This window comes from Polyodon spathula, chromosome 9 (assembly GCF_017654505.1).
Source record: "Polyodon spathula isolate WHYD16114869_AA chromosome 9, ASM1765450v1, whole genome shotgun sequence".
Classification (NCBI taxonomy): Eukaryota; Metazoa; Chordata; class Actinopteri; order Acipenseriformes; family Polyodontidae; genus Polyodon; species Polyodon spathula.
In genome coordinates, this window is record NC_054542.1 from 39624604 (window position 1) to 39648391 (window position 23788).

At 37.3% G+C, this 23788-nt stretch overlaps 2 pseudogenes; one reads left to right on the forward strand and one right to left on the reverse strand.

Annotated features, from left to right (window-relative positions):
- Nucleotides 1-2987: 2987 nt before the first annotated feature.
- On the reverse strand, nt 2988-5971 carry LOC121321093 (annotated as a pseudogene).
- Nucleotides 5972-8409: 2438 nt separating this feature from the next.
- On the forward strand, nt 8410-9098 carry LOC121321094 (annotated as a pseudogene).
- Nucleotides 9099-23788: the final 14690 nt, after the last annotated feature.

A 23788-nucleotide genomic window follows, 5' to 3' on the forward strand; every position in this document is an offset into this window, starting at 1 on the left:
GCGAACTGAAAGCATATGCTGCCACCTTGTGGATGAAACTAGAATTCACAGAAAAAAACTCCATAAAGATCATATCAAAACAGCTACATTAATTTTTTTCCCCCTAAAATTACAATACAGTCTTACAGTATCAAATATAAAAGATAAAATCCACAAACATATAATCAAAAACAATCAAGTCAAATAAATATTACACATTAAAACATTATGTTAAATATTCAATACATGCAACATTAAATCGGTAATGAGGCTTCTAATCAATAAACTATTTGCACTTGAAAATGAACATCGGGTATTATTATTGAACATGCTAGCACTGAATCTGTAGGTATTTAGTGTCTCCCTGATTGTCTGTCTGCCCTTTCCATGTGTCATATCAAGAGAAGCACATATTCAATTGTGATGAAGGAGTTCCAGTCGAAATGCTTTCAGATGTTTCAGCAATAAATACAAACAAAAGAATTGGAATTGAATTATTGACGTCATCCTTTATTATCTGTAAGTGCATCCTGAGTCACTGCCACGTACTGCCAAGTGACTGATGTTAATTCCACGTTTAGTGTATTTTAAGATTGTAATTGTAAACTTTTGTGTCAGTGACTAATCTCACCCAGTACCCATTAGAAAAACCTTCCCAAACCACCGTATTTTTCTCTAAACTGTAATTATAAACTCCATGTAAATATTACAAAAAGTTAATATTGTTTTTAGGTTACAGAATGGAGAAACACAGCTTGAGACTAGGCCTCTTAGTGTCTAGATACTGTATCTACAGTAGTGTTCATTTATCATCGGTACTGGGTTTTACCTGTCTCCCTTTTAAATAGTAATAAGGATCTCTAACGCCATTCCAGACGGTGTCCAGTCTTCTGCTAATGAGGCAGATGCACTGCAGGCCCATTAACAAAGCCCCTCATGTCTTGTTTCTGCTTCAGTTTAAATATGTATAGCTGCCAGCACACAGACAACGGGGAACTGATACTGTCACGGCATACAATGCCTACTGCTGGTTTTATGTTCCCCTATTGTACAAAAATGACAGGGTTTCTTTAGTGGACATGTTTTGAATTTGCTAAATATATAGGGTGCTGCAGTTAAATTTAAACTAGATCTAAACCAGTCATTCTCAATTCCTGGTGGCTCTGAAAAGTCATGATTATCATTTGTATTCATTTCAGCAACAGGCTTTAAAGTGTCAGAGGCTGAGTCTGTATTTTATGGTCAGTGGAATGAAATGAAGAGGTGCAAGGTATATATATATATATATATATATATATATATATATATATATATATATATATATATATATATATATATATACGGTGCTGTGCAAAAGGTTTAGGCAGGTGTGAAAAAATGCTGTAAAGCAAGAATGCTTTCAAAAATAGACATGTTAATAGATTATATTTATCAATTAACTAAATGCAAAGTGAGTGAACGGAAGACAAATCTAAATCAAATCCATATGTGGTGTGACCACTCTTTACCTTCAAAACAGCATCAATTCTTCTAGGTACACTTGCACAAAGTCAGGGATTTTGTAGGTATATAGTCAGGTGTATGATTAAACAATTATACCAAACAGGTGCTAATGATCATCAATTCAATATGTAGGTTGAAACACAATCATTAACTGTAACAGAAACAGCTGTGTAGGAGGAATAAAACTGGGTGAGGAACAGCCAAACTCAGCTAACAAGGTGAGGTTGCTGAAGACAGTTTACTGTCAAAAGTCATACACCATGGCAAGACTGAGCACAGCAACAAGACATAAGATAGTTATACTACATCAGCAAGGTCTCTCCCAGGCAGAAATTTCAAGGCAGACAGGGGTTTCCAGATGTGATGTCCAAGCTTTTTTGAAGAAGCTGCTGGGGTAATGGAGCATACTTGGACATTTATGAATACGGCTATGAGCTTGAATACTCTTTAATTCACAGAATATACTTCAGGAGCTTTTTGTGATCATAATGACAGCTTGCAATGCACAGTAATTTCATCCGAGTGACTGAAAAATATATTTTATTTAATGAGATTGAATATTTCTTTTGCCTGTTGTACAAAAGATCATAAGTCAACAATTCACTTTAGCTATAATATTCATAACTCTGAAACCACATACATAAAGCCAGTCATTATGATCATACCATGAATAACTAGGAATTCCAAACATCCATGTGAAAGTTCACAATGTTTCAACAACAAATACAAACAAAAGAACTGGAATTGATGACAATTCTTGTGATGAGCTTCATTAGCTCCTCTCCCTTTTATTGTGAGTCACTGTTAAGTACTGACAAGTGTTTGACGTTACTTCCACATTAAGTGTATTTTAACACTAATTGATTTAAAAAAAATGTTAAGGAATTTGTAGACATTGGATTATTCCCACTTGGGATTCCTTTCATGCTATACATTACACAGTGTCAGGTTCCCCTTTACTGTGCTGTTCTGCAACGCAGAGTAACACACTTGTTGAATGCTTGGTTGAACAGAATGGTTGAATGAAGGCTGAATTATATAGAGATGTGGGTAAATGAGCATATTGACTTCCAGAAGGTGGATTTTGCTGGATGCAAATATGTATACAATATATTTTATGTAACGTCACAGTATATCACACAATTACATGATAACATATTGTCATTGGTTACCGCTGTGGTGGAATAATACATCTTGCCATTGAGTTTAATAATGGTGTAAGCTGAAGGCGTGCAATGACAGCCGCCTTCTCAAGTGTTTCAAGGCACTTGCCTGTGTCTCATGTCTCACAATGCATCTGAGGCATGGACTGTGTTATTTCACCAGAGATAACCTGGGTATTATCAAGACCAAATTAGGTAGTTATTGTGGGCTGCTTGATAGAAATAATACATACATCTGCTATCCCCTTTGCCTTATTGTTTTTTTTTCTTTAGCTATTACTATCAAAATTGTTTTATTTTCATAATTTTGTCCACATAATGTTTAGTTATATTGCTCCACTTGGTTGTGTCTAATGAAACATTGAATCTTTCTTCTTTATTTTTTGTTTAAATCTTAGTGTTTGGAAGGCACTTTCCACCACTTTGGGTAAATGAATGGGGTTTCTTTTCAGTCTCTTTGAGTTGCCCATTCTTGCACCATCGCTGTTTCTTCTCGATTTCTTCTCAGACTTCCTGAGCTTTGATTCATTCATTGAGAACCTCCTCGGGGACTGCAGCATCCAGTTAGAATGTATATCGTGTTCACTTGTACTGGTGGCAACTATAAACGATCAATACAAACTTATAAATTCAATGCAGGGGGAGGCGGAGGCACAAGGTATTTAAAATAGAGGTCAGGGCTGTCAAACAAAACACAAACAAAAACAACGTTTCACCTTGAAGCACTCAATAATAATTTGATTCAGGTTCCTGATTCTTGCTGCATGCTAACTAACAATGTTGGAAACGTTAAAAGGCCTGATATTTTAATAGAATTAAAGCCTATATTTATATATATACATTTCACAGTATCCTGCAGGAGCACTTTTAAGTTGCTTTCAGAAGGTCTGATGTCTTAAGAACCTTTAATCCCATTGTTCAGTGCCCAGGCAGTGAAAAGGAGATTAAGGACGCGTTTTACACATAAGGTCAATTCCTTTATTTATCCATGCAAAACCACTGATCTTTTAACAGAAGTTCGTGCTCAGGGTTGGCAGTGCATCTGCCGTGTAAAGTAATTGTGTGCAGTGTGAGAATGTGTGTAAATGTTAATAGTTCATTGTCAAATTAATTGTTAATCGAGTCAACAGTAGGGGCCATTCCACCTATGGTTATTTCTGAGGTAATTCTGAATATGTACAGGGAATGAAAAGTAATCTGTTTCAATTGCAGTATATTCTGGCCTCTGGGAGAGACCATGCCTTTTATAGAGAGCAGCAGGCTTTAAGAGCAGTCATGTGTGTAAAGGGAAGAATTCAGTCAGCAGGGTTGAAAGCTTACCCCTGATAATAAAAAAGTGATAGGCTAGATCTAGTCCAACTTTTGCTATTTTGCTCATTGTATGTTTTAATGTGAGCGCTATCTTTAAACACCTTCTGTATTCAGTTTGTTATTCAGAATTATTAAAGCAATGCAGTAAATATTATAGTAATACATTGTGGCGCTCAATTTAAATGCAGATGCAGAGCAAGACACATGTTTAGGCAGAATAAAAGGTATGTAAAATAATTATTCCACAGGCGCGGAGAGGAATATCGTGCAGTGAATCCAATAAAGCAGTAATTTGGCATTATAACCCTCTACTGGCTCTGAAATCTTGTCATGTCAGAATTCACAAATGAGATCATTTATTGCATTCAGTAGTTTCGGTGTAGCGCAAATCCCTTCAAATCACTTAAATTAGATAACATTATTAAAAATAAATGCATCCAACAAATAAGCTGATCTACTTGACACACATTTGGAAGGCTGGGGACATTTCCAATGCAAAAACATCAAGTCACTTAAATCTTGCATGTGGGCGGTTTATCATTCAGGTGCAGGTGTTACCCTCTAACGAGCTCTATCATCCAGGGTTGCCAAGATTTAAAGCAAATAATCCTTTTCTGAAGCATTGTTACAGTGAAAACCAATTAGGGCAAATACAATGGTCGACCCTGATAGTTTTGGTCGTCAATTACTAAAATAGAATGTGTACCACAAGTCCATCGATTCATTGTCCTTCTACTGTGTTGAACATGCAATCCCATGGAAGGCTGCACTGTGGTACCTGTTCCCTTTCCGAAATCAATATTTTTAGCAAATTGTGGTTATTGATCTGTAGTTTTAGAACAACTGGCAGATCTATTCAACTGATCTAAACAGTTTATATAATTAAAGGGGGTACTGACAAAACCTAAATCTCTAACACTGCGTGCGACTGTCTCTTAAATGATAGGATTGGTCCCAATCTGTTATTTAAACAGTGGTGGTATTTAGATTTGTCATTGTTAACATGGTTTAAATAGACTCCACAGTGTAAAAAGTGGTCATTGTTTTATGGGACAAGTCAAATGATATTGCCCCTACTTAAAGCATCTGGTGATTGAAGTCTATAATAATTATTATTTTTATTATATAACAAAACATCTCTTTATATGACTTTCTGTTTGAATAATATGATAAAAGTTGTGCAGCACAGCTTTTCCCCTTTCTTTCTATTTTTTTCCAAGCCACATGGTTCAACGATGGTTAGGGTAGGACTTACCAATGAAGTCCACATCTGCGTGTCCATCGTCTAGATGGGTCTTGTTTTTCATTTCCGAGTCAAAGCTGGCAACGATGGAATCAAAGTACTCCAGAGTGTCCACTTCATCTGGAACTGGTGGAGCCTTTGCTTTAGTTTTTGCTGCCTGCATATTAAAATACAAAAACACAGTAATGAACACTGTGAAGCCAATTCAAAACAAAAACGTTCAGTAACATTGAGGTTGGAGTTGATTCTACTACATACAGTACATTAGAATTGCACCCTGTCCTGCTTTTCACCTGGTCAGTAAATGTACTCAAGTCATTAGATTTAAACAAGGACTAAATCATGGTTATATTGCTGAAGCAAATGCTCCATGTTTACAAGGACTTACCTTCTAGTACTGATTAGGATGTGGGGGAGGTGGTGCTTTCCCTTTGGGTTTGGATGCATTAGCAGAGTCTGTGGGAAGGTATGACTTTTTCCCTGCTGTTTTCACATTATTGACGCTGTTAACATATTGTCTTCTTAGTGCCATCAGATCCTCCAGGTACTGTAGACAGTCGTGAGTCCTGGAATACAACCATATTCTGTCCTCTTGCCTATAGAATTAAACTGCCGTCGAGTCGATGCTGACAGATCTTTTGCTTCTTTTTAAGGGAGACTCGATGGTTTTTTGCCGTGTTTCTCTGACAATGAGCATTGAAGTACTGCGGACTAGTCTCACGGCACAGGCTTTGTTCTTGTCATTGCCCCCATGGGCCTGGCCATCCTGCATTTTCTACGAATGAGTTGGTCGGAACACGGCGTTTATCTTTTTTAACATTCCTCCTGGTCTGCTTATACTAGTATTACAGTACGTACGGCTTCATACAGTGTCATTGCATAGACTAGCAATACATATCTAACTAAATTGGATACATTTGCCAACAAGCACTTTCAGAAAGCAAGAAAGCTACATTTTAAAGTTTGAATGACTTTGTAAAGCAAACTTGAATCGTAACCATTTCTAGAATATTAGCCTACCATTGCAACGACACTGCTCCATAAGGTCAACTATAATAATAATAATAATAATAATAATAAATAATAATAATAATAATAATAATAATAATACGTAGTAGTAGTAGTAGTAGGTAAAAAATAATTTTAGTAGTTTGTTATTGCCTCCACTGCTGTCTTCTTGACATCTCCGTATTCTCCATTCTTTCAGTTCTGTCCATGGTGCTGAAACAATACCAGCTTCCCAAGGCACACAATATTATCTCCACCTTTAAATAAATAACGGGTTGCTAATCACAGCAGACACATATCTTCAGCTATTTTCTGCATCCTGTTTCTGTCATTGTGGATTTGGATCACTTCAGCATTTTATTTTCTTCTTGACAAAGCTATATTTCCTACCCAGGTTAAGGTACCGCTGTGAAAGCTGGTATGTTTTGTCATAGTCTACTATGGTAAAAGGACCCGAAATCCTATCTGGTTATACATCACTGACACTGCAGAACTAGGCTCAAGTGTCCTCTTCCCTCATCCCTCGGAAGCAAGTATTTCGCCCGAGTGATGAATTTGAAATGCCATGCATAACTTTAAACTCTACAGGCATTGTGCTAAAACTATCAGGGTAGTCACTTTACACAAATAAATATAGACTTGCATGCCGCTACATTATTGATCGAATTCTGACCTAATGCTGGTACAATGAAGTACCTTTATGTATGAAGATTAAACAAAGACAAGAAACACAATGCTATCAGCTATGCGTCAAACACAATCTAAAAAAGGTTATACTTAAATTAAAAAAATAATATATTTCATAAATATAAAAGTTTACAATCCTAAAGATTTACAATTGTACTGCTTTCCACGTGTCCCACAGTGCATGTATCATGGTTTACAACTGTTTTCTATTTTCTCTTTTCTTTATTAAGATTCGCCATGTTTTATCATACTTCCACAATAGTTTACAACACTTGTGTACATATTCAGATATTCAGTTAGCTATTCAGTTTGGAGAACTACATTAAATTTCAAAAACACCTATTTGTCCAGCTGAGTGTTGTTCTAATGTGGGTCTAATATGCCACCATGGTCATCTTATGGACGGTTTATAAAAAATGATTAGGATAGGAAGTCACTGTTTAAATGATCAGTTCAAGCTGTATACATTATTGATACTATAAGACATGTTCTGTTGTTACATCTGTATAGCTGGTACAGGACTAAGATATGAATTGCTTAGTATGGGGTTAGGACCCCATTTACAGCCGTTTTGTGCATGAAGATGCCTGGGTTGGAAATAAATAAGGTTTCACTGAGGTAGTTGATGAAGTGCAGTCTGTTCTCTACCTCTGTTGTTTGTGAAGCATTGCCTTTATTACCTCAATGAAAACAAGCAGTTTGCTACTGTACCTCCATACTGCACACCTGCACCCACATTTATTTCTTTGCTTAAAATATTTACACTTGGCTATTGTCTATTAAGATGTAACAGCTTGTTTGCAATGATGTTCTGGGAGGAAGCAGAGCATTTAACCTGCAGTGCACATGTATATTACACCAGTTACAGTATTATTAGAATAAAAACTTTATCAAATTATAAATTTAGAGTAGAAAGTATTTAACCCACATATAGAATGGCTAGTCATATGAAGCCACTTGCACAATTCTAATTCTTGTACAGGTGAAGTGGGTATAATGGGTATAATGTGCAGGTATTTTAAATAACCCTCCTGCACACACAATTTGAAATTCAAGTTCAGTTCAACTGCAATGCAGCCAAGAGCTTTCAAAAGTGTTGCAACCAAACCTGTACTTTTCCAGTTTCCATGTACAAGTCAAGCATTTAAACACTGGGCATATGAGAGTCTTAAGATATTCAAATTGAGACTACATTCTCATTGCAAAGGTGGCTTGCTTCTGCCAGGCTGTGATTAAGCCAAGGATATCCTATCCATTTTGATGAAAGCACATTTAAACAGAGGATGGACAAAACTGGGCCCATTGTGCTCTGAATAGTCACTGTTACATGTTCTACGTATTTGTTGTTTCTAAGTGTTTGTTTCAGTCCGTTTAGTTGCTGCTGTATTTGACAGGTACATATACATTATCTTGCGAGTTTAGTTACAGTTACACTTTCTGTGACATCAGACATGAGATGACGTCTGTCTGTAACTTTACAGCTGGGGAGTTTCAAAGCAAGACCCTTCTTGAGAGATGCAGGAGCGTAGGTCACTTTATTCAGTCTGGATGGTCCAGGTACAAGCGACAATCCAGGAAAACTGCCTCTACAAACAATGCACTAGGCAAATCTCCCCAGTTGTTGATATCCCTGGCATTGCAGGGTGCACTAGCAAAGAGACGTACCTGGTTCCTTCTTCAGCCAGAGCATTTGCAAAGACAATAATGATCTGCACATCTCCGGGGATCAGGTGATGCCTATTATCTCAGCTGTCACAGACTTGACTATTGACAGCGGCTTTGGGTATGCAGAGGGTCCCTTCCTGCAGTCTTGTCAGATCCCTCCAGACATGGAGACCCCCAGACCTTCCCTTGAGTACACACAGAGGCCTCCGCAGGGAGACTCCTGCTGGCAGGTGGGCAGCACCAAGGACAAGAGCAGCCAGCACTGCCGCCCACTTTCCAACTCCATGCTGAACAACTACCTGGAGCAGAAGATCATGGAGCTCTATAAGCAGTACATGGTGGACAGCATGCTCAACAGCAACTCCCCGACGAAGATCATGGCCTCAGAGCTCATCCTTACCGATGTGGATCAGATCACCCAGCAGATCTTACGGAAGCAAAACATGGAAACCAGCAAAGCCAAAGACATGGTCATCAGTTGCTTGCACAAGGTGGCCAGCAGGATGAATCGAGTGGCTACACTACACCCAGATCATTAATGTACTTAGAGGTCAAGTGGACTTAAAGGCATCTCAATAACAATCCACCAAACCACTCCATTTTTTTTAAACACAAAATGTTTCCAAAATTATATTCTTCTGTACTCTCAACACTCTGAGTCAGTTTACCATGCAGTAAGCCTGTTACTGCGTGCTTTGTACAACTGCTCTATTCACTAACCAGCAGCAAATGACTTTGCATGGGAAATGAATTGTGTGGAAAAGATACTGTGTGAGAGTCATTTACATACAATTAATAGTGGCAATCCATGGAAATGTATTCAAATTCTCTCCCCTAATACCGCGAGGGAGGGATATGATATAAAAATCATATTTACTTAAAGGTGCTAACTTTCCTAAGTGTCTCAGTGCGTGTTAAGTTTATCGCTTATTGAAACTGGGCAGTGTCTGTCTAAATCACAATATAAAGAGAGCAGACCACAAGTAATGCTGTATGGGAAACATGATAAACCTGCATATCTGCTTTCAGGTACTGTATAAAATGTTTTCCAGGATAAACAATTGCCTGTATTCCACAGAACACTACAAATAAAATGTCAAATATAGGCTACTTGGGATGTATTTTGTTGGTTTTGTGGATTTAGGGCAATATTTTAACATACAGTGCTATAATATTGTACGTAATGATATGATTCTGAAAATGCTCAGGATATAAATAAGGATATAAAAGATTCTATGGGGATACAGAAATCTGCTTAACACCGGGCCACCTCTCCTCATCCTATGGAGACCCACTGAAGGTGTAGTTGGTGCCGGCTGCTGCCTCCTTGGTCGCTGTCATTCTGACGAAGTGTGAGCCGAATTACCTGTCCTTTGGAGTGCCCATATACTAAAATAAAGGGTGTGTAACGCGTGCAGTATTACACATGCTAGGATGACAGGAAAATGAATCATTTAGCTCACCTTATTCGTGCATATTATTATATTAGTGAATAGAGTGGTCACGCCTTCCTTTTTGCGCACAGCTGTCATCTACAAAATACTACATATTTGTTTGACACAGGAATTGTGGTAGTACATCACAGCACATATTGAATAGTAAGTGAACATTAAGTACATAGAATTACTTAGTAATAATAAATAATTACTAGCATTCTTATTTTATTATACAGTATTAAAAAGGTGTTAATGTGCCCTATTTACAAAACATTATACATACATTCTTAAATTTTATACATACATATTTTAATATATATATATATAATATATATATATATATTTTAAACAACTTAGGGTCCTATATTTTCTTATTGTGTTCTTAAAATAACCATTGAATTCAGTGTGGCTACAAGGTAACATATCAATATGAGCCGTATAACTGAAAACTAATACCCCTTACATCTTGGTGTTACCAAGTAAAACTAACATATATATCTTTAGTAAAACCATGTTTTAGCTTTATTTACACACAAGTGATGAAAGCATGATGAATAACTAAATAAACATCAATTATACAAAGAACGTCTGTATTACTATTGTATTAACATGTATCTGTAAGTGCTATATACAAGCTCTTTGCATATAAGTATTATAAGAAAAGTAGTATCTGGTTGACCTAAAACCTGTAAACCACCTGCCTTCAAAACCTAGGTATAGTAATAACAGTATGTTTGCCTCCTACTATATTGTGTGATATTTATATTAATAAGCTTCCCAGAGGTTAAACTCACATGGCTTTATAATGATTAACTCCACAGTAACTAAAATTACCACAGTAATTGAATTAATAAGTTAGTAAGACCCTGAGGCAGTAATAGCACCATGCAGCTGTTGAAAGAGTTCTCCCTCTGTCTCATTCGTGTAATTACCCCATGATCTACTGCATGGTTGGCATGGCCCTGGGGAGCCTGTCTGTCAAGGCTCCAAATTCAGCACAGTTATCTGCTATTAATTCCAAACCTTAAGCTCAGAGTTTCTGAGATAACCCATAAGACTAATGAACAGTACCATATATCATACAGAAACCAGCTTCAGTGCAGCATCTGGTCCCTACTCTCACTTCCTCAAATTGCTGTCAGCTACTTTTTATAGAGAACAGTTCTGTTGGCGTTGTAAATGAAAAATGCGGTTACATTTCAGAGGCAGTTAATAAGTTAGCAATCCTTCTGGACTTACATTTAACACATGTTGCATCTGTTTTAAGAGGAAGTAGAATGTAATCATGGTTTTCTGTTGTATCTGCAATGTACAGTAAAAACATTAGATATGTGTCTGCCTTGCTATTCTTCTCGGATGCTTTTGTTAAGCTCTTGTGTGTTAGATTCACAGTAAACAAAGTACAATTTTTTTTTAATGTATTGAGCAAATCGACAACACACAGACAGGCTGTTTCTGCCTTAGGTCACTTGATCGGTGACCAGCCTGACAATATATGTATTGTCTAGTTTAATGTGTCTCTGTTGACAATGACGCCTCTGCTTCTACAGTCCTTAAGAATCTGTTCTGTAGCCATACAGTCCAGACGCACTTCAATCCCTTTGTCTCTCCCAACTGCTCTGGCAGACAAGGCTCTTAACTATGGTTTTATACAGCATGTTACATACACACATTTCTTTGATTTTTCATTTTTGTAAATTCATAGAAAGGAGAGAATAAACCCGACCCACAGTAATGTGAAACCTCTAACTGCACATATATTTTATGTGAATAACACTGCAGTCCACATTTGATGTCGATCCCATCACTTGTAGCTTTTGTTGCTTTTACTTCAGCTTCATTGTTTGTTTTAAAACGAAGACCTTGGACAAACACATGACAGCTGCCCCTTCAGTTAAGCCATTTTTGTTAGGAAAAAAGATTAAATAATACGTTTTTACCAAGGATTTAGCCTTATTTACACATTGTAAACACGTCAAAACAAACAATAATTGACTGTTTTTGACATTTACCTGACAACAGATGCAAGATGTTAAGATTCAGGTAATCAGTGCTTTCTGAATGAATTGCTGCATGCCTGCTGTTCACTCGTGGCACCAGAAGAGGTCAGTACTCAATGCCAGGGAATACTTCTGCAGCAGTTATAAACTGTAATATTAGAAAATAAGAATCTGGAAAACGTATTTGACTGGAGTTCTTTATGGAAATATCATGGAACCTGTTAATTGTCAGGTTTTGCAAATCAATGAAATAGCAGAAGGTTAAAGATCCAGTTGAACGATAGGAAAGTGTGAAGAAACAATACCTATTAACAGTTGAGCATAAGCATGAGATACCAAGAGTGATATAACCAAGTGGTGAGCTCCACGATCTTCTGTAAAAAATGATAAAACCATGTTGTTTATTTTGCTAGAAAAATGCAAGCATTAAAGTAAAAAAAAAATTAAAAATAAAAAAATCATAGCCACCGACAATTAATCGACAGCAGTGGTACAAAATACCATGGTAAATGTGTTCAGTTTGTAATCTCTGTGATTGAGCGTTGCTTACTTATACTCCCATCTGTGGTATGGATAAAGGTATAAACATGTACACTGCCTGGTTATTTGAATTTTGTGGGGTCAGCTATGTAAGTGGCAACTGCAAAAGCGTCACATTTTTCTATTTTGTTGTGTGTTGCAGTTCTTTCTTCTGAACAGATGCCAAATATAAACACTGATTACTGTAATTGTGGTGCTGATATAACCTTTGTAGCTGGCACCTGGTGCACAATCAATGCTTATTAGTTAAGATGAAAGCTTTGGAGAAGCACTTTCCCAACCCCAGTCAGATAGCTCCCTAATATCAGCAGAGATTTACAGAATTATCTAAAGGGAGTTGACCTACAAGAATGACACACGAATGGAACTGCAACTGCATTTACACTGTTTTGAAGAAATAAAACAAGCACAAGGAAACTAGAGCAAGGTGTCCTTGAACTGGAGAGTTTTTATTTAAAAAAAAAAAAAGTTTAAAGATAATTTCTGTTCTTTTTGGCAAGTCAAAGCTCATTATAAAGTTACAGTTAGCCAACAGAACAGACTTACCAATGCCCTTTACTTACTGTACCTTCCCTTCTTTAACTGAGAGAATTTGAACCTATGCTGTGCAAAGCCAAAGTAAAAACTACTGCATGCAGTTCATATTTGTTGCTTTCAGGGTATCATATATTTAGGGCTTCTGATTTTCGATTTTAATCGATAAAACCCAATTAAATTAAATTGGATGATAGCCAATAAACACCAGAAAAACTGTGGAAATGGTTAATCTATGCACATTGACTTTACCCTTTTCCTATTAAAAAAGTAAAACCTACTAAAACCTACTACAAAAACAATAATAAATGCATTTCCTTGTGCTGCTGGCCAATGTCCTGCCTTCCTGACTTGTATCTATCATTGATTTGTTGAGCCATGACTCATCGTGTGATCCTGAGCAAGTCACTTAACCTCCTTGTGTTCTGTCTTTTGGGTGAGACGTTGTTGTAAGTGACTCTGCAGCTGATGCACAGTTCACACACCCTAGTTTCTTATCTTGTCAAGTGCTTTGTGATGGTGGTCCACTATGAAAGGCATTATATAAAGATTATTATTACAGCACATTCCTACATTTCTATTGGAGGCACCACTTGCGAGATTTAAAACAAGGTTACAATCAGGATGGAGAATTGTGGCGAAATGTACAAAAATGCCTACACATAAAAAACCGAGAAGAATGTGCCCCTGACCATAGGGATTTTGTTGTGGAAGACAGCAAAGGAAAGAAGGTACAACTTAAGTGTGCAAGTACTGTTGAGTTACTATACATATTCTGACACACAAAAAAACGCTCAAGAATTTTGGAAAGTAACTGGAAACACTAATTTCATACATTATATAAAAAATGAAAGCCCTGAAAAAATTTACGTAAAACTGGAAAATAGCTAATAATAAGCACAGTAAAATACAATCATAAAACCCTAAAAACAGAAGCCCTACATATATTATAATGTTGTTTCAGATAATTTTGCATAGTATTTTTGCGAATTAAAATGTTACTCTTTTTTTTATTTTTACCATTAAAATAATTGACCAATATGAAGACCATACTGTGTATGCCTGGGTTGTTGACATTTTTTGGACCTGATATATATTAAATATATACAGTAATATTGGAAATATTCTTCAAACATATCTTACATCATTATTATAATTATTATTTTTTGCTTAATTATTTTAGCCCCCATTTTATTACTAATATTTTTCTCAGCTCAAGGACCTAAGGATCAGTGGGCATCCTTCAGTCCCACGAGCCAATCTTTTTACATCCAGGAACTCGACAGCAGATGTCAGCAGGCTACTGGCCTCTGGAGGACCACCTCCCCAACCCCGGGAATGCCAAGGCCAATGTGGCGCCCCCCGGAGTCCCCAGCGAAGACCGCTCCCTTGCACAACCAGCATTTGATCTTGCGATCTCTGGCTGTACGGCTCACCTTGCACGCTGCACAGCATTGCTTTTACCAGGTGATCTCTGGCTGTGCGACTCACCCTGCATGCTGCACGGCATTGCTTTTACCAGGTGATCTTTGGCTGTGCGACTCACCCTGCACGCTGCACGGCATTGCTTTTACCAGGTGAGCCATTCGGGGACCCTTTTTAACCCTGATTTTCTCCCCATTTTAGAATGTCCAACTCCATTCCCTCAGCACAGCAATGCCCCACAACAGCCCAGGAGACGTGAAGGTCAGTGGTGTCCTCCAATCCCACAATCAAGACAATTGCCTGTACACGCAGGAACTAAAGAGTGTTATGTCGGCAAGCTCAGTGAGCTTCTGGCGCTTCACAGGTGTCTGCTTGAGCACACCAGGCAATCGCAATGAGGAGAAACAGTCGCTCATGGTTTTTCCTCCCATGGGAGTACCAGAACCAATGCAGCGACTGGCGACTTCAAACAGACAGGATGCGAACTTGCCCTCCTCTGATTGTATGACTCCGTCTACATACCATGCAGTCATGCCTTTACCAGGGGATATACTTTTGATATATGATTGATGGAGTGCTAAACTGATATGCAGGGAGTCAGAATTCTAATAGATAGATAGGTAGAAAGGCAATGCTTGTAGATGAGGGTCTGTAGATAATGTCCTCATTGAAGCTATGGTCATTCTCCTTATTTTCCTTTATTGAAGATAGTTGTATGAAAGTGATCCCCCGATATCCTTCCTAAACTAATATACTGTATGAACTGTATAATGTGTGCAGCTAATACAGTCGTAATTGCAGTCTGTCTGGTCAATCATGCTATTACTATTTTAGACAACCTTGGGGAGGTGCCATTTATTTTATGCATTTGGTTGACATGTCCACTGATACATTTTACAGATTCAGGTGACCTTGGGTGGGGGGGTTCATTTATTTTTATGACTATAGATCGGCTTGGTTGATGCTCATTAGAGCTCTAGTGCACAGTATATAATGCTGTGTGTTCACTGTAGCCTTGGGAGTCTCTGAATCGATATTAATGAGTCCACCGTGCAAGACAGTGGTCAGATATGACAATAATCGTTCACTTGGTTTTTTTCAGTGCTAGACCACACTATTATTTGTATTTTTCATATAGCTTTGGTGGATTTGGGGTTCTGGCAATAAAATAAAATAAAAATGAAATAAATAGTAGGATGAATGAATCCTCCAGCTGGAGGCAAGTTTAAATCTGTAATATTAGAGCAGTAAGAATCTGAAGAGTTTAAACCTGTAATATTAGAGCAGTAAGACTCTGAAGTTTAAACCTGTAATATTAGAACAGTAAGACTCTGAAGAGTTTAAATCTGTAATATTAGAGCAGTAAGAATCTGAAGTTTAAACCTGTAATATTAGAGCAGTAAGAATCTGAAGTTTAAACCTGTAATATTAGAGCAGTAAGAATCTGAAGTTTAAACCTGTAATATTAAAGCAGTAAGAATCTGAAGTTTAAACCTGTAATATTAGAGCAGTAAGAATCTGAAGTTTAAACCTGTAATATTAGAGCAGTAAGAATCTGAAGTTTAAACCTGTAATATTAAAGCAGTAAGAATCTGAAGTTTAAACCTGTAATATTAGAGCAGTAAGAATCTGAAGTTTAAACCTGTAATATTAGAGCAGTAAGACTCTGAAGTTTAAACCTGGAATATTAAAGCAGTAAGAATCTGAAGTTTAAACCTGTAATATTAGAGCAGTAAGAATCTGAAGTTTAAACCTGTAATATTAGAGCAGTAAGAATCTGAAGTTTAAACCTGTAATATTAGAGCAGTAAGACTCTGAAGTTTAAACCTGTTATATTAAAGCAGTAAGAATCTGAAGTTTAAACCTGTAATATTAGAGCAGTAAGAATCTAAAGTTTAAACCTGTAATATTAGAGCAGTAAGAATCTGTAGAATGTATTTGACTGGGGATCTTCACTGAAACATCATGTTTTGCCACATAATGCAATTTAGGTGTTGCAGTCATGTGAACCAAGCAGTCAATGCGCCATACTGTGGTCAAAACAACCATATCGGCTAATGCAAAAACGGTATCTTTCACACCAAAATGTAATGTATTGGCAACCACAGAGCACATCTTCAGTCACAGTAATTAGAAAGCTATAATGATAAGTGTCAGATACTTGGAATTTGTGACCCCTGCTGTGCACCCTCAATGCTTTCTATTACAGTGAAAGACAGTGATAAACTAGTTTCCTTTTTCCTTTTAGGATGCCTTTACTTACATGTTACCAATTAAGAAAATATGCATTTTCAATATATCTTTTTTTTAAATTTAAAAACACGGTACTAATATGAATTACATACAGCATTTCTTTGTTTGCATATAAATGTTTAACATCTTTCGTTAAATAAACTCTCAATTAAAACAATGTATATGACATTATTGGCATAGACTAGTAACCAAAATTTGTATGGGGATTTAATCAAAAAAAAAAAAAAAAACGTTTGTTCTGCTAAGCATCACTAACTGTAGGTTTTTTGTTCCTTTAATATCAGCTTCAGCAAGTGACAGCTGAACGGTTAAGCTAAGAGACTGTACTAGGACTGCAAAATGAGCATAGCATTAACAATATAAGAACATAAGAACATAAGAAAGTTTACAAACGAGAGGAGGCCATTCGGCCCATCTTGCTCGTTTGGTTGTTAGTAGCTTATTGATCCCAAAATCTCATCAAGCAGCTTCTTGAAGGATCCCAGGGTGTCAGCTTCAACAACATTACTGGGGAGTTGATTCCAGACCCTCACAATTCTCTGTGTAAAAAAGTGTCTCCTATTTTCTGTTCTGAATGCCCCTTTTTCTAAACTCCATTTGTGACCCCTGGTCCTTGTTTCTTTTTTCAGGCTGAAAAAGTCCCTTGGGTCGACACTGTCAATACCTTTTAGAATTGTGAATGCTTGAATTAGGTCGCCACGTAGTCTTCTTTGTTCAAGACTGAACAGATTCAATTCTTTTAGCCTGTCTGCATATGACATGCCTTTTAAGCCCGGAATAATTCTGGTCGCTCTTCTTTGGACTCTTTCTAGAGCAGCAATATCTTTTTTATAGCGAGGTGACCAGAACTGAACACAATATTCAAGATGAGGTCTTACTAGTGCATTGTACAGTTTTAACATTACTTCCCTTGATTTAAATTCAACACTTTTCACAATGTATCCGAGCATCTTGTTAGCCTTTTTTATAGCTTCCCCACATTGTCTAGATGAAGACATTTCTGAGGCAACAAAAACTCCTAGGTCTTTTTCATAGATTCCTTCTCCAATTTCAATATCTCCCATATGATATTTATAATGTACATTTTTATTTCCTGCGTGCAGTACCTTACACTTTTCTCTATTAAATGTCATTTGCCATGTGTCTGCCCAGTTCTGAATCTTGTCTAGATCATTTTGAATGACCTTTGCTGCTGCAACAGTGTTTGCCACTCCTCCTACTTTTGTGTCGTCTGCAAATTTAACAAGTTTGCTTACTATACCAGAATCTAAATCATTAATGTAGATTAGGAATAGCAGAGGACCTAATACTGATCCCTGTGGTACACCGCTGGTTACCACACTCCATTCTGAGGTTTTTCCTCTAATCAGTACTTTCTGTTTTCTACATGTTAACCACTCCCTAATCCATGTACATGTGTTTCCTTGAATCCCAACTGCGTTCAGTTTGAGAATTAATCTTTTGTGCGGGACTTTGTCAGAAGCTTTCTGGAAATCTAAATAAACCATGTCATATGCTTTGCAATTATCCATTATCGATGTTGCATCCTCAAAAAAATCAAGCAAGTTAGTTAGGCACGATCTCCCTTTCCTAAAACCATGTTGACTGTCTCCCAGTACCCTGTTACCATATAGGTAATTTTCCATTTTGGATCTTATTATAGTTTCCATAAGTTTGCATATAATAGAAGTCAGGCTTACTGGTCTGTAGTTACCTGGTTCAGTTTTGTTTCCCTTTTTGTGGATCGGTATTACGTTTGCAATTTTCCAGTCTGTCGGTACCACCCCTGTGTCAAGAGACTGCTGCATGATCTTGGTTAGCGGTTTGTAAATTACTTCTTTCATTTCTTTGAGTACTACTGGGAGGATCTCATCCGGCCCAGGGGATTTGTTTATTTTAAGAGCTCCTAGTCCCTTTAACACTTCTGCCTCAGTTATGCTAAAGTTATTTAAAACTGGATAGGAACTGGATGACATGTGGGGCATGTTGTCAGTATCTTCCTTTGTAAAAACTTGTGAAAAGTAATCATTTATTGCCATTTGTATCTCTTAAACATTTAATCTCCTCTTTGAATGTTCTCTTGCTGTTGTAATATTGGAAAAACATTTTGGAATTGGTTTTAGCTCCCTTAGCAATGTTCATTTCTATTTCTCTCTTGGCTTTTCTAACTTCCTTTTTGACTTGCGTTTGCAGTTCTGTGTACTCTTTCTGCGTACTTTCTTTTTGGTCCTTTTTTAATGCTCTGTAAAGTGCCTTTTTTCGCTGAATATTTTTTTTAATTGATCTATTAAACCATTTTGGCAATTTAGTTTTACATTTAGATTTGTCTACTTTAGGGATATAATTGTTTTGCGCCTCTAGTACTACATTTTTGAAGAACAACCATCCTTCTTCTGTGGGTGTTTTCTCTATTTTACTCCAATCTACTTCTGTTAGTCTCTGTTTCATACCTTCATAGTTTGCTTTTCTAAAATTGTAAACCTTAGCTTTAGTCTTTACTTTTGGGGATTTAAAAAACACTTCAAATGAGACCATGTTGTGGTCTGAGTTTGCCAGTGGTTCTCTGACCTCTGTTTTAGTTATTCTATCTTCGTTATTTGAAAAGACTAAATCAAGGCATGCCTCCCCTCTAGTGGGTGCCTTCACAAATTGTGTTAGGAAGCAGTCATTTGTCATTTCCACCATTTCTATTTCATCCTTCGCGCTACCCACCGGGTTTTCCCATTTTATTTGGGGGAAGTTGAAATCCCCCATTAGTATGGCTTCTCCTTTGCTACACACATTTCTAATGTCATTGTATAACAGATTATTTTGCTCACCGTCTGAATCTGGCGGTCTATAGCATGCTCCTATTATTATGCCTTTTGAATTTTTGTCTGTTATTCTGACCCATATTGATTCGGTTTTATTTTCTTTGTCCAGGTTTAACACCTGGGCTTCAAGACTGTTTCTTATGTATAGCGCTACCCCTCCTCCTCTTCTGTCCTGCCTGTCTTTCCTATACAGTGTATACCCACAAATATTATATTCGTCCCCATCACTCTCAGACAACCAAGTTTCTGTAACACCTATCACATCATAGTTACCTGTTAGTGCAGTAGCTTCAAGTTCTAGAATTTTGTTTCTGATACTTCTAGCATTTAGATAAATACATTTAATGGTTGTCTTACCTGAGTTGTTGTTCTTGTTTTGATGCGGTCTCCCTTCTGTTTTTTTTGTTGATTTCTCCCCCCTTCCTTTCTAGTTTAAATGCTTCCGAACCTGCTCGAGGATCTTTTCTCCGAGTAGACTAGTTCCCTTGTTATTTAAATGCAGTCCATCCCGTCTATACAGATAGTCCTCGTTGTAGAATGTGGTCCAATGATCAAGATAGGTGAAGCCTTCCCGTGTGCACCACGTCTTCAGCCATTCGTTTTGATTAATTATTTCCAGCTGTCCATATGGTCCTTTGCAAGGTGCGGGTAGTATACCAGAAAATACCACAGTTTTGGTTTTCTCTTTTAATTTCCTTCCTAGCTCTCTGAATTTGTTTTGCAGGGATTTTGGTCTGTCTCTTCCAATGTTGTTTGTACCGATGTGGACGACTACTACCGGGTCGTCTCCTGTTCATTCTAGGAGCCTGTCCACGTTCTCAGTGATGTGCTTGACCGAGGCTCCCGGAAGGCAGCACACTGTTGTAGTAAGGGGGTCCAAACTGCGAATTGAACTTGCTGTGTTTCTCAATATGGAGTCCCCAACAATCATGACCTCCCTTCTTTTTGCTGTCTGGTCACCACTGTCAATGGGGTCCTGGATGTTGTTCCTTTCATTCTCTTGTTGTTGGTTCTGCTCATCAAAATTCTGAAGTGACTCAAATCTGTTGGTTGTTTTGATTTCTGGTGGTTGTGTTTGACGAAGTTTCTTTTTTTCCCTGCTTCTGCCTACCTGAACCCAGCTGTTCTGACCTTCTATCTCCCTGGTGGCTTTCAGTCTGTTAGGGGTGATGCAGACTTCCATGAATTGTGGGTGTGCCAGTTCCTCAAGATCCTGTTGCTGTCTCACTTCTTCCAGCTCCATTTCTAGCATACTTACTAGTTTATGCAAGTCCTGGATCGCGCGGCACTTTACGCACACTTGGTTTAGCTCCGCTGGGTTTTCTCAGATTTCCCACATCAAGCAGGTGTCACAGATTACTGGCTTGAAGACCATGCTGAGGTTTTTTTTTTTTTTTTAAGTTTAGTTTCTTCTGCAGCCGTCAACCTGCTTTCCAACTGCTTCGAAACTGCTCTGTACTTTTCCACGCCTGTACTTCTCCCACTCGCTGTCGCTTCCACTCGCTGTCGCTGGGAAGACTGCCTCGTTTAACTGCGTTGTTCTGCTGTGCTGTTGGCTCCTCCCCTCGCCCGTGTCTCAAAACGGCGCTGAATTTGAATCAGCTGCTCCGAGTTTCAGCTTGTTTGTTATCAGAAAAACACACGCGGCTGTTTGACTTTGAGCTGCTGCTGTGTTTCCCCAATGTCCTCTGTTTTCTGATTAAAGCAATTCAAGATGCAATTTCTCCTTTCTGCTTCGAAACTGCTCTGTACTTTTCCACGCCTGTACTGCTTCCACTCGCTGTCGCTGGGAGGTACATGCATAACAATTTCTGTTCAGTTTTCCAGTAGCCTAAGATTACATGTAGATGAATGCAGTTTTCATTATTGTGCTTTTAAATATCTTATAAACTGAAGTTCAGTTTAATAATTCATGTTGCAGAATGCATTCTGTTAATGGTAAAGTCATATTTTATGTAAGGACTGGGAATCTGCTTAAAGGGTACATCAGGACCTTTTTAGCTTATTGTGTCACATGTTCCCATGTGTTGCTACAGCTGTTTCTGTATTACATTTTAGCATTTTGACCACTTTTTAAAAAAATTGTATTTTAAATTGCATTCCCTGCACTGAGATGGATTTACTAGTAAGCAGGAGGATGATGGGAAATGCAGTTCTGAGAGTACATGTCATCTGGAGTCCACTTTGGGTTACCAGGATCCTGCTGCCCTGCTTATATATATATATATATATATATATATATATATATATATATATATATATATATATATATATATATATATATATATATATATATATATTATCTATAGGTACCCTAGGGTAAACTAAATGGATTTTTGTTTGACAATTTAATATTGATTATTTAATATATAGTTATAATACTTAACATAACCAACTTCACCACATGATAAAATAGTAAACAACTGCAATTGACATGTCGCGTAACAATACAAATATTGTATAAAGCTGTCAAAAGCTTGTATATGTTCATATAACAATGTCAAGCCTGGATTTTGTCCAGTTCAAGTTTGTTATGGACTCTGCATGGTCTTATGTGTAACAGTGGCAGACCCCTTATCAACTCTGTCTCCAGATTCCTCAGGACCACTGCTGGTTCTAGAGAATATACAGTCTCTGGAGTTGGTTGGTCATACACCTGTCCATGAGTCTGGGAATTCAGTAACACCTGTAAGACTTTATCATGCCAGTTATTATAATACCGGAAAAATATCGATGATTGTACCACCCACAAAAATCCCCCCTGAGATGTGCTTACTTTAATATCATTGCAGTTCATGCGAGGGGTAATTAAAGTTTTATCTGGAGATGTGAGAACCGGTTTCTTTGAAACTGGGTACCTGACTAACTGGATACAAATAGTAAGGATCCGGTTCCAGTGAGTAATGTTATGTTTCTAATAACACTGATTACAATATAAATGATAATTTCTGTCAAAAATACATTTGATAATTATAATTTACACATTTGTACTTAGAAAAAACATGCATTTAGCTGGTGGAAACATTTTAATCCATACCCACACTATTTATATTGTCTTTTTAAGGCCATTTACTTAATTCTAGATCAGTCAATTGTTGTTTATTGATCTTGCTTCATCAGAGTCTATGGAATTGTATTTTATTTTAAAGCAGCAAGGCTTTCTCCATCTTTGTAGAATGAGGTGACAGAGCATTATCTACTTAAACATTATGTTTTCAGGAACGACCTAAAGCTATAGATTTAAATCTGATATCCAACAGGAAGTGGACAATGACAGTAGAGAAAAGCATGTAAGCAATAGAGATATGGTTAAAGAATATAATATAAAGGACTAATTAAATAAATAGAGCACAGTAGTACATATATACATTTCAACTACAATAATAAGCATGACAGTGATGGATAAAAAAATAAGCATTCCTTATAAACATATCAGACTGGAAATATACATGTAGAGCCTTTGACGCAAAGTGAAATGATTTAAAATAGTGGATATACTGTAGATATATAAACATATATAAACATAAATGTTAGAAGAATATAAAAGCTGAATATATAATACCTATAATTTAGCACACACAAATTCTCCTCTAAAAGCATTTACAATTTTTTTTCTGATAATAAAAAGTCCCATACCACTTAGTTGCAAGGACACCATGTTCACAGCTGAGATTTGCAGTCGGTATGACCTTGAACAAGACAGTAGTTTGTAATTACATTAGTAAAAGACACAGCATTCTGCAAAGTGAATCTGTGCTATACTGTCTCTCTCTCTGTGATTGACAATGAGAGTTGCCGGAATAACGCACACACTTTCTCAGTCAATGAGACCCTCAAGGTCCCTCTGCAGTCAACTGTTTGACCTTGGGCCAAGCTTACAGATGTAAACCTTGAAAGTAGGATCAACGGGATTTTATTCTGACATGAACCAGATTCAGTAAAAAAGGGTACATAATATACACAGATTTTCAAGCAAAACAATTCAAAGCTAACAGTATGTGCAGCACTGAAAATAAACAGTAAATATAGCCATTAGAGGAGCTAATTTTACGTACCAGTACGAGACAGTCCAAGCAATAAAACGATTCCTCCAGTGCTTATACCATCTGTTAGGTTTGGCCTGGTAAGGTGACTAAACTGTGATTGAACTGGGTCAGGGAGCATGACATTTATTTATTTTTAACCTAAAGTTCTGGATTTTAGCTCTGTTCATAGACTACCACAAGGA